Here is a 14,950-nt window from a genome sequence, read left to right on the forward strand (position 1 = left end):
ACGTAATCCATCACATAAACAGAACCAATGACAAAAACCTCATTATTATCTCAATAGATGCAGAAAATGCCTTTGACAAAATTCAACAGCACTTCATGCTAAAAACTCTCAATAAACTAGGTATTCATGGAACATACCTCAAAATAATAAGAGCTATAACAGCCAATATCATACTGAATGGGCAAAAACTGGAAGCATTCCCTTTGAAAACCAGCACAAGACAGGGATGCCCTCTCTCATGACTCCTATTCAACATAGTGTTGGAATTTCTGGCCAGGGCCATCAGGCAAGAGAAAGAAATAAAGGGTATTCAAAATTAGGAAGTGAGGAAGTCAAATTGTCCCTGTTTGCAGATGACATGATTGTATATTTAGAAAACCCCATTGTCTCAACCCAAAATCTCCTTAAGCTGATAAGCAACTTCAGCAAAGTCTCAGAATACAAAATCAATGTGCAAAAATCACAAGCATTCCTATACACCATGAACAGACAAACAGAGAGCCAAATCGTGAGTGAACTCCCATTCACAATTGCTAGAAAGAGAATAAAATACCTAGGAATTCAACTTACAAGGGATGCAGAACCTCTTCAAGGAGAACTACAAACCACTGCTCAAGGAAATAAAAGAGGACACAGACAAATGGAAGAACATTCCTTGCTCATGGATAGGAAGAATCAATATTGTGAACATGGCCATACTGCCCAAAGTAATTTTTCAATTCAAAGTAATTGAATTTATAGATTCAATGCCATCCCTATCAAGCTGCCAATGACTTTCTTCACAGAATTGGAAAAAATTACTTTAAAGTTAATATGGAACCAAAAAAGAGCACGCATTGCCAAGACAATCCTAAGAAAAAAGAACAAAGCTGGAGGCATCACGCTACCTGACTTCAAACTATGCTGCAAGGCTACAGTAACCAAAGCAGCATGGTACTGGTACCAAAACAGACATATAGACCAATGGAACAAAACAGGGGCCTCAGAAATAACACCACACATATACAACCATCTGATCATTGACAAACCTGACAAAAACATGAAATGGGGAAAGGATTCCCTATTTAATAAATGATGCTGGGAAAACTGGCTAGCCATATGTAGAAAGCTGAAACTAGATCCTTTCCTTATATCTTATACAAAAATTAATTCAAGATGGATTAAAGACTTAAATATTAGACCTAAAACCATAAAAACCCTAGAAGAAAACCTAGGCAATACCATTCAGGCCATAGGCATGGGCAAGGACTTCATGACTAAAACACCAAAAGCAATGGCAACAAAAGCCAAAATAGACAAATGGGATCTAATTAAACTAAAGAGCTTCTTCAGGGCAAAAAAAAAACCACCATCAGCATGAACAGGCAACCTACAGAATGGGAGAAAATTTTTGCAATCTACCCATCTGACTAAGGGCTAATATCCAGAATCTACAAAGAACTCAAACAAATTTTCAAGAAAAAAACAACCCCATCAAAAAGTGGGCAAAGGATATGAACAGACACTTCTCAAAAGAAGACATCTATGCAGCCAGCAGACATATGAAAAAGTGCTCATCATCACTGGTCATCAGAGAAACGCAAATCAAAACCACAATGAGATACCATCTCACACCAGTTAGAATGGCAATCATTAAAAAGTCAGGAAACAACAGGTGCTGGAGAGGATGTGGAGAAATAGGAACACTCTTACACTGTTGGTGGGAGTATAAATTGGTTCAACCATTGTGGAAGACAGTGTGGCAATTCCTCAAGGATCTAGAACTAGAATTAACATTTGACCCAGCCATCCCATTACTGGGTATATACCCAAAGGATTCTAAGTCATGCTACTATAAAGACACATGCACATGTATGTTTATTGTGGCACTATTCACAATAGCAAAGACTTGGAACTAACTGAAATGTCCATCAATGATAGACTGGGTTAAGAAAATGTGGCACATATCCACCATGGAATATTATGCAGCCATAAAGAAGGACAAGTTCATGTCTTTTGCAGGGACATGGATGAAGCTGGAAACCATCGTTCTCAGCACACTATCACAAGGACAGAAAACCAAACACTGAAGGTTCTCACTCATAGGTGGGAACTGAACAATGAGATTACTTGGACACAGGGCAGGGAACATCACACACCAGGGCGTGTAGGGGGCAGTGGGGAGCTGGGGGAAGGGCAGCATTAGGGGAAATACCTAATGTAAATGATGAGTTGATGGGTGCAGCAAACCAGCATGGCACATGTATACCTATGTATCAAACCTGCACGTTATGCACATGTACCCTAGAACTTAAAGTATAATAAATTAAAAAAAAAAAGAAAGAAAGAAATGGTGATAGCCGGCATCCTTATCTCATGCCACAGTTCAGAAACAAGCTGTATGCTTTTCACGATGATGTTTGACATTTATTGCAGGTTGTTGGGCTTTCTTAATCAAATCAAAGAAATTTTCCTTTGTTCCTAGTTTGCTAAGAGGTTTTTAATATGTGTTGAATTTATGAAATGTTTTTTCTGTATTCCTTAAAATGACTGTATGACTATATTTCTCCTTTATTTGGTTGCCGTGGTTAATTGTATTGATTGCTTTTCAAATGTTAAACCAACCTTACTTTCCTCAGATAAACCCAAAGTAGTTGAAATTTATTGCCTTTTTATTTATAGATGGATTAGAATTGTTACTATTTTGCTTTGGATTTTTGTATCTAAATTTATGACAAAGTTGATCAGGTTTTATCATGTTTTGGTGTCAAAGTAATGTTAGTCTTACAAAAAAGTTGGGAAATGTCCTCTGAAGAGATGTGTAAGTTTCAAGTTACTTCTTCCTTAAATATTTGGTAAAACCTGCCAGTGAAACCTTTGAGGGTTGATTTCTTTGTTAGTCAATTTTTAACTCAGGAAACTAATTTAATTGGCATAGGGTCATTCAGATCTTTTGGTAAGATGTGAGATTCTAGGAATTTGACGATTTCATTTAAATTTTTTAATTGATTGGCACAAAGTTGCTTATAGTATCTTTTTATTCTTGTAACATGTGGAATTTCTAGTGATGTCTTCTTTTTAGTCCTTATATTTGTTATTTGTGTCTATTCTCTTTTTTCCTTGACTGGAAGTTACCAATTGCATTTGTTCAATGCTTCAACTTTTGTCTTCCTTCAGAACTTTTTTCATAAACTAATATTTTCTAAACTGTAAATTCTGTAATCACACAAAAAGTGCAGAGCAAGAGAAACCTCAAACTACAAGGACTAAACATCAAAGACTATAGGAACACCATGAAGTACATTACAGACAAGATTCTGAAACGTAAGTTATTAGCTGGTTTCTTTACATTTTTATTTCAGTAACTTTATTATAAAATTATTGTTATTTATATATTTTAAAGTACCAAATTCACATCTATTCTCACATAAAATTTAGCTTTCCACTCATATTAATGCCAAATATCTCATAGCCAAATTTTAGTGATGTTTAATGTCAATTTGTGCAGAAAAATAAGACACAATTCAAGAGTCAGATGCAGATGGTTCTACTAAACATTTGTTTTCTATTTTCGTAATTTCTGACTTTATCTGTACAATTTACTTCCTTCTACTTCCTTCAGATTTCATTTGTTGTCATTTATCTAACTTTCTAGGCTGGATACTTAGATCACTTATTTTATGACATTTTTCTTTTTATTAGTTTATGAGCCCATAAATTTTCCTTCTAACAAGCTTTAGCTTCACACCACAAGTACTTATATGTCACATTTTATTATCATTAAGTTCAGAATATTTTCTTATTTTCATTTAATTTATTCTTTCAGCCACGGATTGTATAGAACTATAGTTTTTTATTTCAAAAACGTTGTGGATGTCCTATTTGTTTTGGTTTTTCTTGTTTTGTGATTTATTTATTTCTAGCTTAATTCCACGGTGTATAGTAAGCATACTTTGAATTGTCTTAATCTTTTAAAACTGTTAAATCTTGCTTTATATCTCAGCATATAGCCAATTTTGATTAAATATGCTTGACTTAATAGTTAAAGCCTGTTTCCTATAAGAAATATATGATTGGGCTTGATGCTTTTCTTTTTAATCTAGCATGAATTTTAGTTTAAATATTTAGTCCATTCATTTTGAATGCAATTATTTATATATTTGAGTTTCTGCCTAAAATTTTAAATATTCATTTTCTTTTCGTCTCACCTATTTTATATACATATATTGGGTTTTTTGTTTTTTGTTTTTGAGGCAGAGTCTCACTCTCTTGCCCAGGCTGGAGTGCAGTGGTGCAATCTTGGCTCACTGTAACCTTCGCGTCTTGGGTTCAAGTGATTCTCCCACCTCAGCCTCCTGAGTGACTGGGACTATAGGTGCCTGTCACCACATACTGCTAATTTTTGTATTTTTGATAGAAACAGGGTTTCACCATGTTGGTCAGACTGGTCTCAAACTCCTAACCTCAGGTGATCCATCCACCTCAGCCTCACAAAGTGCTGGGATTACAGGTTTGAACCACCACAACTGGCCTGTATTTGTTTTATTTATATTTCTTGCCTTCTTTTGGATTGAGCAAGTATTTTTATTCCACTTTTTCTCCTCTGTTAGTTTCTTAATTTTTCTTTTTTTACTATCATTTTAGTTATTATCCCAAAAATTACAACATCCCTCTTTACTACAGTCTAATATGAATGAAAAGTTTTACTACATAATCAGCCAAAGCTAAAGCCTTTAAGCAGTTTAAATTTATTATGCTGACTTCTGTATTTTGGCATAGTTGCTCTACATTTTTCCACATACATTGCAAACATTCAAAGACATTGTTATTATTGTTTTTTTTATCTATATTCACCTAGATTTATTCATATTCTCACTTACTCTTTTGCTGTTAATTTTTTCCTGCATTTCTTTGCTTTCATTTGGGGTTACAGTCTTTCCTTAGTGTTTGTTTGTCTAGACATGTCTTTATTTTACTTCACCCTAGAAGAATATTTTTACTGGAGAGAAAGTTCTAGTTGGCACTTACTCACTTTTTGCACTTTAAGATGTAATATTGTTTCCCAACATTTCTCTTGAGAACGTTTTCATCAGTCTTCCTTTTTCTCTTTTGAAGATAGTTTATCCTTTTTTGCCCCTTGGCTACTTTTAAGATTTTTCCTTTGTCTTTAGTTTTCAACAGTTTTACCATGATGTGCCGAGTTGCAGTTTTCTTTGTGTTTTCTCTGGATGGGGTCTGTAGTGCTTCTGAATTCATAGCTTGATGTTTACATTTTCAGTAATTTTGGCAAGTTGTTAATCAGTATTTCAAGACTGTTTCTGCTCCATTCTCTCTCTCTCTCTCTTTCTCTTTTTCTCTCTTTCTCTCTCCTGACATTCCAGATGCACATGTATTAGACTTTTCAACATGTAGCTTATGTCTGCTTCAGTCTATATATTCTGTACTATCATCTCTTCCAGTTCCCTTATCCTCTCAACTGTGTCCATCTGATACTGAGTTCCTTATTATAGCTATGGCACTTTTCAGTTCTTAAAATTTGATTTTGTCTTTTTTTTTTTTTGATATATAGATTCCAATTATCTGGTGAAATTTTCCATCTCATAATCTGTTTTCTCAGATTTACCAATGGCAATTCTTAAGAGAAAAATGTATGACTGATAAATTTAATAGCTTGGGTTCCCATAAGTCTTTCTCTATTGTCTGTTTTTCTCTTTGTTTTGTTTCTTAATATGAGCGGTAATTTCCTATTGACTGCCAAAAATCATATTTGGAATATTGTAAAGTCACAATGTTACCTCCCTCCATAGTGAATTTACAATATCCTTTGGCAGAGGGTGAACACATCATTGTTACATTCTTTGAAGATTTAGTGTACTTAATACTTAGGGTATCAAGAATTGAAAGCCTAGGGTGTTTACTAGTATCCACATTTTTGGCTTGGCAGGTGTTGGACTCAAGTTTTTATCTCCTTAGCACCATAAAACTGCCACATACACACACACACACCCCTCCACTTCACTCTGATTTTTAGCTGCTTTCTGTTTAGCTTCACAGCCTCTGGCCCTGCCTGGTTTCTAAATCAGAAAATGCCTCAAGGGGAAGACTAGTGCCAAATGTGAACTTACTTCTCTGCACTTGCCTTCTCTCTGGGACCTTGGCCCTTCAAGACCTGGTTGCTTTATCAGGCCCAAACTCCACTTTGTTACCCCAGCTCTGAGAAACCACCTACACTTCTGCTTAGCTCCTCAGCCTCTTTCTTCATTTCACAAATTCAAAAAAAACCTCCAGGGGAAGAGCAGCATGCAGAATATTCCTCTCGCTGCAGTAAACTTCTCTTCTGTCTTAGATCTTGGTCTCTCGAGTCCTGGCTGCCTTGCAACCTCTAATCCATGCAAATAACAGTTTTTGCTTTTTTTCTTCTTTTTTTTTCTTCTGGCTTTCTAGTTGTTGTCAAGGGAACTTTTGCTCTTTTATAAATGACACCATCAAATCCAGAAGCAGATGTCCTCAGTTCCATGGACTATTTGTTATGTAACAGCTTCCATCCTTCCCATGTCAACTCCAACTCTCCCGTAGATAGCTGTAGCACAGGATAATGCTCTATATATCTCTTCTGAAAACATTGTTACCCCAAACTTATTATGAAATAACTCCTACAAAATCCATACAACAAATGTTAAGACTACATTTTGCATGAAGAAACTCAGTTTTCCCAAGAAATACCTATGGAAGTGTGTCTTCAGGAGCTACAGTACTGTTTGAATCAAGGGCACGTGCAGTCCTAGTCGATAACTGAACATGGAAGAAATACCAGATCCTGGACATTTCTACTCAACCTGGGATTCTTCTACAGGGAGTCTTTGTACCAGTACTCTGCACTGAATTGGCCTGGACTTTTGAAATGGTACCACCAACTGAGGCTCTTCCTATGCAAACTTCCTTCCTTCCTTCTCTCTTTTCATAGGTGCCAAACCTACATTGCAATATGAAGACTCTCTCTGCCTACTCCTGCTCCCTCTCCCTTTATCCTTAGCAAGCATTACTCAGCCAGGCGCGGTGGCTCATGCCTGTAATCCCAGCACTTTGGGAGGCCCAGGCAGGCGGATCACAAGGTCAGGAGATCGAGACCATCCTGGCTAACATGGTGAAACCCCATCTCTACTAAAAATACAGAAACTTACTCGGGCATGGTGGCAGGCGCCTGTAATCCCAGCTACTTTGGAGGCTGAGGCAGGAGAATGGCATGAACCCAGGAGGCGGAGTTTGCAGTGAGCCGAGATCGCACCACTGTACTCCAGTCTGGGCGACAGAGTGAGACTCTGTCTCAAAAAAAAAAAAAAAAAGTGTTACTCCAAATATGCTTTTGTACTTCTAACTCCATTTTACTGTCTGCTTCCCAGAGGACTTGAACTGATACACTACACACTCACAAAAACCTCACTCTTCTAGATGTATCTCCTTAACTTACTCGTGAAGACTGAAGAAGTAGAAAATCTTCATTGGGCTTTCCTGCCAGTTTCTACTGTGTGTAGTAAGCTGAGATTTATCTCATTTCCCTGGGAACTCAATATTGGGCACTACTCAAATGTTGGCATATCTTCTCTATATAGTTTTTGTGGCTTTTTGTTGTTATTGCTGTTTTTTGGGGGGGAATAAATATATTTATTAGTGCATCCTTCCCTTTGTTCTTTAATTCATTTAATTTTTAATTTTAATTTTATTATTTTTTAAGGACAGGGTCTCTTTCTGTAACCCAGGCTGGAGTGCCATGGAGTAATCATAACTCACTGTAACCTCAAACTCCTAGGCTCAAGTGACCCATCTGCCTCAGCCTCCCAAGTAGCTAGGGCTACAGAGGTGCACTGCCACACCTGGCTCCTTTATTTTTTAATTTAAAAAGAAAATCTTATTCAGCATTTAACACATACTAGACCATTGCTGAATTTTCTTTTCAGAAAAAGAAAGTAGTAAGAGTACAGGGGGAAAAAAAATAAAATAAAATAAAAAACCTTAGATTCCAGCAGTTCATGTCCAATCTCTTTTTGGCATCTCTCATGCCCTTCAGACCATAGGTTCCTCCATTCCTCCTCAGCCATATACAGCCTTTGTCATCCTAAGGTTTCAGTCCATGAATAGGCTGCCTGCTTACTATTTACGGCCCAATTGTCATCCTAAGGTTTCAGTCCATGAATAGGCTGCCTGCTTACTATTTACAACCCAATTGTAACCATGTTTCTGAACAAACACCTAATACACTGTTGGTTAGCCTACGTGAGTGGCTGTAAAAGTTTGAGCATTACTTCTTCTACTATCAAACAACACCTAAAAGGCTCTGGGTTCCTTTCTTCCTGTATTTCTATTGGAAATTGCACAGCCAAGGCAGTAGGGGGATGTAGCTAAAGAGAAATCATAGAACAACTGCACTAACAGCAAAGTCTGAGAAAAGGGCATGCCAGGAAGCCGAACTTAAGGAAAAGAAGACACCAGACAACTATCACAAAGCCAGTTATTTTCCAAGGACTGGCATTTCGCTTAGAAGTATAGTCAGAGAGAAAGCTCTTAATGGCCCGTGGGAAGCTTGTAATGGCTTCCCAGTTCCCTTCCATTACTTGTACTAAAATAACTCTCATTTTAGAAAACACTTTTCTCAGTTATTCTCCTAAAATCCATGGTCAGGCTGAACGGTTTCATTATCATTATGTTGCAAAGAGGAAAACTAGGTCTCTGACTAAAATGCCCGCTCTAAAGCAGTCATGAGCACAAATGGGTCAGTGACAGAACTGAAAAGAGGCTGACATGATTCTAACACATCATGCATCTCTGTGTTTGCCAATCCCTCCTGTGGTCTCACGGTCAAATCTATGCTGCTGAATAATTTTAAGGAAATAGCAGGGTCTTGACAGCTAGAGAAGATGAGCTTTCACTCTTGCACAGTGTCTGACACCAGGGTTCCAATTTTGATTGGCTTACATGGATCAGTAATTTCCTCCCTTCTTGACAGGGACCCCACACTAAAGTCTACTATATTGTACAGGGTAAAGTATGCAATAAAATACAAGTACAATAAACTCCAATGAGAAGATTGAAAATACAACTGATAAGCAAAAGGATCTCAGAACAGTAAATTGGAAATACTTGAATCGCCAAAGATAAGATGATACTGGAGCAATTTTTCAATCTTAATTATAGTGAACTCTCTCTTTTTTTGGTTTTGCATCCCTGTGTGGATGAGTCAATGCTTCTTTCTTTTAAATAAAGTAGGGAATCTATGATTGAGCTAGATAAGAAAAATGTGCAGTATTTGTCTGATCTAGTTTGTCATTATTCACCATTGTTAGAGTGTGTGTATGTCAGGAAATGTTCTTGACCAAACTGTGAGATAACCCGGTGTAGCACCCTCCTACCATCCCTTTCAGCACTCTTCCTGGTGAGATACCCAGAAGTTTCCACCCCAGGAAGCCAATTCTGTGTGCTCTTCTTACTCTCCACTCCCTGTCATCCTTGACCTGCTGAGGTGTTAATTCTACCAAGCTGTCGGAGCAGAGCATGAAATGCTGGCCTCCAAAGCTTGGCTCAGCTTCTTCCTTGCCTAGAATTTCCTCCCTGCCCTTCTCCATCTGTTTAATTTCTGCCTGTTCTTAAAGGCACACATATTGGCCAGTACTCTTTTGATTATAAGTAACTAAAATCGTACTAATCCTAGCTTAAGCCAAAGGGCATTTGTTGAACTCAGATGACCAAGGTCAGGGCAGAGTAGAAACTAGCTGACCATAAGATGTCTGAAGTCAGGGTTCCAAACGCTGTCAAGACCTACCATCTCCACTTTTCATCTGTGCATCTGTGATACTCTCAGTGATTCAACTTTATTCTCTACAAGGAACTTTCACATAATATTGGAAACGTGGTCTTCTGCAGCTCAACCCTTTCCAGCTTTGCCAACAGAAAGGAACATTTGACCTTCTTTAGGTTAAAGTTTAAAATTCTGTGGAAGGACACTGAATGGCCTAAATTTGATCACATTGTCATATCTATGTGCATGGGAATAGGCCAGTATGGTTTGCGGGGCCCAGTAGCATTACGTGGTTGGAGAATAAAACAAAGAGAATTCCCTAAAAGAATTTCCTGAAAAAAAAAAGGAGCTTTTTCCAGAAGAAGAAAAATATGATTGCTAGACCAAAAAAGTGGGTGTCCTCCTATATGACAGTTTTGTTCTGTCTCTGTTCAAAGTCTTACCATCACATACTTGGGCAAGTCACTTTGACTTTCTCCACCTCAGCCCCTTCATTTACAAAATTAAGAAGTTGAGTTGAATTATCTTTAAAGACCTTTTAAGGACTAAATTGTATGTGTTTCAAGGGTCCTTTATCAATCATAAAGGCTTTCTTGTGCATCCTATATTACTCTCTCCCTTCTCTGAATTGCAGCATGCTGATGTAACTTACATGGACAATATGAAGAAAAATGATTATGCTGGACTCTGTAATTTTCTTGAGTTAACTATTTGGAGTTAACTATTGGAGTTTACTATTAATATCATTAATAATTTAGGATATTAAGAATATCAAATATGTGTGGCTCCTAAAACAGAAGATTCAACAACAAATTGTTGAATTATGGTAAATTATTCACTCAGAAAACTAGGGAGGAGCCAATAAGAGTTAAATAAAAACAAGATAAAGTTACAATATAAACCACCACTATGAAAAGGAAGAAAGAAATAGAAAGAAAGGGATTTATCTTGCAGTCACCAGGTAAGATAGTAATTTGAGCCCAGGTATCAAGTATCTCTCGAAATCATCACCATAGTCAAGCTGGAAAAACTAGTGGAATGTAGGGAACAGAAATGTGGGAGAAATTTCAGCCCAGCCATGGTAAAATGAAAGTGGATCATCTATAAGCCATAAACCTCAAGGAATTTCAGCTAGACATATTGCAGATATAAATAGAATTATGAAAGATATTAAGCTATCTTCCTAAGAAAGCAATGCCAGATTGTAAGAAAAAAGAAGAGATATCAGAAAAGTCACCACAAATATGTTATAATGGGGTTTTGGCTAAAAGCATGCAAAAGACAAGGAATAGATAGAAGCCAGTTTTTTTGGAACTCATTTCAACAATTTGGGTAAGCATATTCAGTAGTTGCTGCTGAATGATTCACATGTTACTGAAAAAACTGATGAAAGCTAATAAGAGGGGCTTCTTAATGCAACAAGCTTTTCCAGTCTAGTAGTAGATAATAGAATGAGGAAGCAGGCAGATATTCTTATCTTCAGTATCTGAAGTGGAGACTGAGATGAATTGAAAACGTGATCAATGAGATGGTCCCTAGTGCACTAGCATCAGATGAAGTTTGTCTTTTTAAAACGTAGAGAAAATGGAATTTGAGATTTAAAATATCTTACAAATTTAATAGATATTGTGGGCAATGAAACACGTAACAAGTGCTCATACGAGTCCACCAGAAAAAAGAACAAAATGGTTATCAAAGATATAATAAAAGCAAACTTAACAGAGGTAAAGGAACATGAATTTAAAGACTGAAAATTCCCTGCATGCCAAGCAGAATCAATGAAAAGGGACTCACATTTAGACATATTCTGGCAGATTGCTGAACAAAGCAGAAGAAAATCTACAACTGTCAATACAAAAGTTGTTGACAAAGAAAAACATAAGTTCTTTTTTTCCAGATTTTTCTTCTATTATATAAAATGAAACAAATCATGTCATATTAAAAGAAAAAAGTTGTGGCCAAGAATTATATTCCCAAATTTATACTTGAGTAGAAATAAGGAATGTACAAAGAAAACAGAGAGACATTTTCAAATATGCAAAAGCCAAAAAAGTTATAATATGCAATAGAAAAAAATCAAGAAAGGAGAAAATAATAGAATTAAGGGAATTTTGAAACTATCAAAATAAAGTCTAAATAAATGTTGTAAATATGGTATATAAATGCAAATATTAAAGTAATTTTTAAATAACTACACTTAAGATCTAAACAATACCAATTTATCAATATTAATATTAATAACAATAATAAAACAGGTAAAAGTCTTAAAGTATGCCAACCAAAATCAAGATGGCAGACTAAGAAGATGGAAGTAAAGCTTATCAAATAGTGTACTTAAAATTGGTTTTATTGTTTGTAAATTATACCTCAATAAATAAAGCTAAATATATGTACCCACACATACATATACATATGTACACATATATGCAGAATATATTATAGACAACTGTATGCAAATAGGTTCAAACATTTAGAGGTAATAAACATTTTTTTAGCAAACACAACTTCCGAAATTTGACAAAAGAAGAAACAGAAAGCATAAGTTATTATGTATGTACTAAAGAAATCAAATCTTTAATTAAAACTTTCCCTCACATAGCATTTGACAAAATCCAATGCTAATTTATGATTAAAAACTTTCAATGAACTGTGAAGAAAAGTGAACTTCTTTAATCTGAATAAGTGTATCTCAGAATAAAGCAATAAAAATCGTATTTAATGGTGAAAATTGAATACCAGCTCCCTGAGATCAGGAATAAGACAACAATGTCTCAAGAACAAGACAATCACCGCTACGATTCAACTTGCACTGAAGAACAAAGCCAGCAGCACAAGACATGAAATATAAGCAAAAGTTTTAAGGATTGGAAAGGAAAAAATAAAGTTGGAAATATTTCCAGACAATATAATTTTGTGGCTAGAAAATCCAAAGTCATCTACAGATAACTATTTGAATTAAAAGTAAATTCAGCAAGATTGCCGATACAAAGTCAACATACAAAAACCATCTACTTAGAAATAATTCTATATATAAACACAAAACAATAAGAAAATAATATGTGAAAAGCAATAACATTTACAACTGCATCTGATAAAAACACCAAATACCTAGTAATATATTTTACAAAAGACACTGAAGACTTCTATTTAGAAGACTGCGAAACTTAATTGAGATGAATTGAAAAAACCTAAACAGATAGAGAGCTATATAATGTTCATAAGCTGAAAGAGCCTATATTGCAAAGCTATCAATTTTCTCCAAATTAAACTATGTATTCAATTCCAAAAAAAATCCCAGCCAGGCTTTGGTGCTGGTAGTGGTGGTGGTGGTGATGGTAGTGGTGCTGGTGCTGGTGCTGGTGGTAGTGCTGCTGCTGGTGGTGGTGGTAGTGGTGGTAGTGGTGGTAGTGGTGGTGGTGGCAGTGGTGGTGGCGGTGGCAGTGGTGGTGGCGGTGGCAGTGGTGGTGATGATGTTTTTAATTGACAAAATAGTCCTAAACTGTACTTTTAAAGATCCAAGAATAGCAAAGACAGTCTCCAAAAAATGAATCTGGAAAACTTAAAACATCAGATATCAAGATTTATTGTAAAGCTACAGTCACAGCACAAAGATATGTAAATAGACCAAAGGATCAGAATAGAGCCTGCAGAAACAGACACACAGTTATATGGTCACTTGATTTATAAGAAATGTGTTACTGCATGAGATAATGGTCTTTTAAATATAGACCCCTCAAAAATAAAGTATGACCTCATACTATACTTGCAAATCAATTGAAAACCAGTCCTGTGTGGAAGTTAGATCTAAATGTGGAAGACGGAAAAAAAAAAACCCTCCAGATTATCATATTATCGTGTAACTTTATGATTTAGAATAGGCAAAGCTTTTTTGTTTAAGAGATGAGATCTTGCTTTGTAATGCAGGCTAGAGTGCAGTGGCACGATCAGAGTTCACTATAACCTTGAACCCTTGGGCTCAAGCGATGTTCCTGCCTCAGCCTCTGAGTAGCCGGGACTATGGGTCTGTGCAACCACACCTGGCTAAATAGCTTTCTTTTAAGACAGAGAAAAAGTCATAAGAAAATAGAAAAATATGGATAATTATGTATACTAAAATCAAGGATTTGTGTTCATCCAGAGACACCTATAAAAGAGTCAAAGGCAAGCCAAGGTATAGAATATATTAATACATATATATTTGCAAATTACTCACATTCAAAATATATAAACATTTCTAACAATAAATTTTAAAATTCTGACCTAATAGAAAAATTGGCGAAATACTTGAACAAAAACTTCTCAAAAGTAAGTATTCAAAAAGTCACAAATATATATGACAAAAAAAAAATTGTTCTGCCTCTTCAATCATCATTTAAATATAAATTGAAACCACAATGAGACGCTACTACATACTTAGAATAGCAGTTTTAAAATTATCAAGAACTGAAAAGTATGAGGAGCAACTGAAAATCTCATACACTACTTCTGGGGATGTAAACTGGCAACAACATTTAGAAAAAGCTTCTTGGCACTGTTTCTAAAGCTGAACATATACATGCCCCTAGCACCCAGCAACTCCACTCCTTAGTGCATAGCTAGCCAAAATTCATACATATTTACTCCAAAGGAAATGTACAAAAATACTTATGGTAACATTATTTATAATAGCTCCAACTGGAAATAAACCCAATGCCCATTAATAGTAGAATAAATAAGTGTTGGTATGGTGGTATAATGAAATACTACATAGCAATAAAGATGAGCAAACTGCTAAAAACAACATATATGAACCTCACAAATACAATGCTGAGATAAAGGAGATGTAAGTGTATGGGTCACTCACATAAAAAGTTCAAAAGTAGTCAAAACTAATCAGTAGTATAGACATCAGGATAGCAATCATCTAAGTCTGGGAATTGGTAGCCCAGGTAGAGTGCACAAGAGAGGCTTCCAGGAGGTCTTCCTTCTGATCTGCATGGTCGTGACACAGATGGACTGATTCATAATAAATTAATCACATGTACACTTACCATTGGTGTACTTTGTTTTATGCAACCCTATAAAAGTTACCTAAAATTGGCCAGGTGTGGTGGCTCACACCTGTAATTCCAGCACTTTGGGAGGCCGAGGCGGGCAGATCACAAGGTCAGGAGATTGAGACCATCCTGGCTAACACAGTGA

This window comes from Papio anubis, chromosome 6 (assembly GCF_008728515.1).
Source record: "Papio anubis isolate 15944 chromosome 6, Panubis1.0, whole genome shotgun sequence".
Lineage (NCBI taxonomy): Eukaryota > Metazoa > Chordata > Mammalia > Primates > Cercopithecidae > Papio > Papio anubis.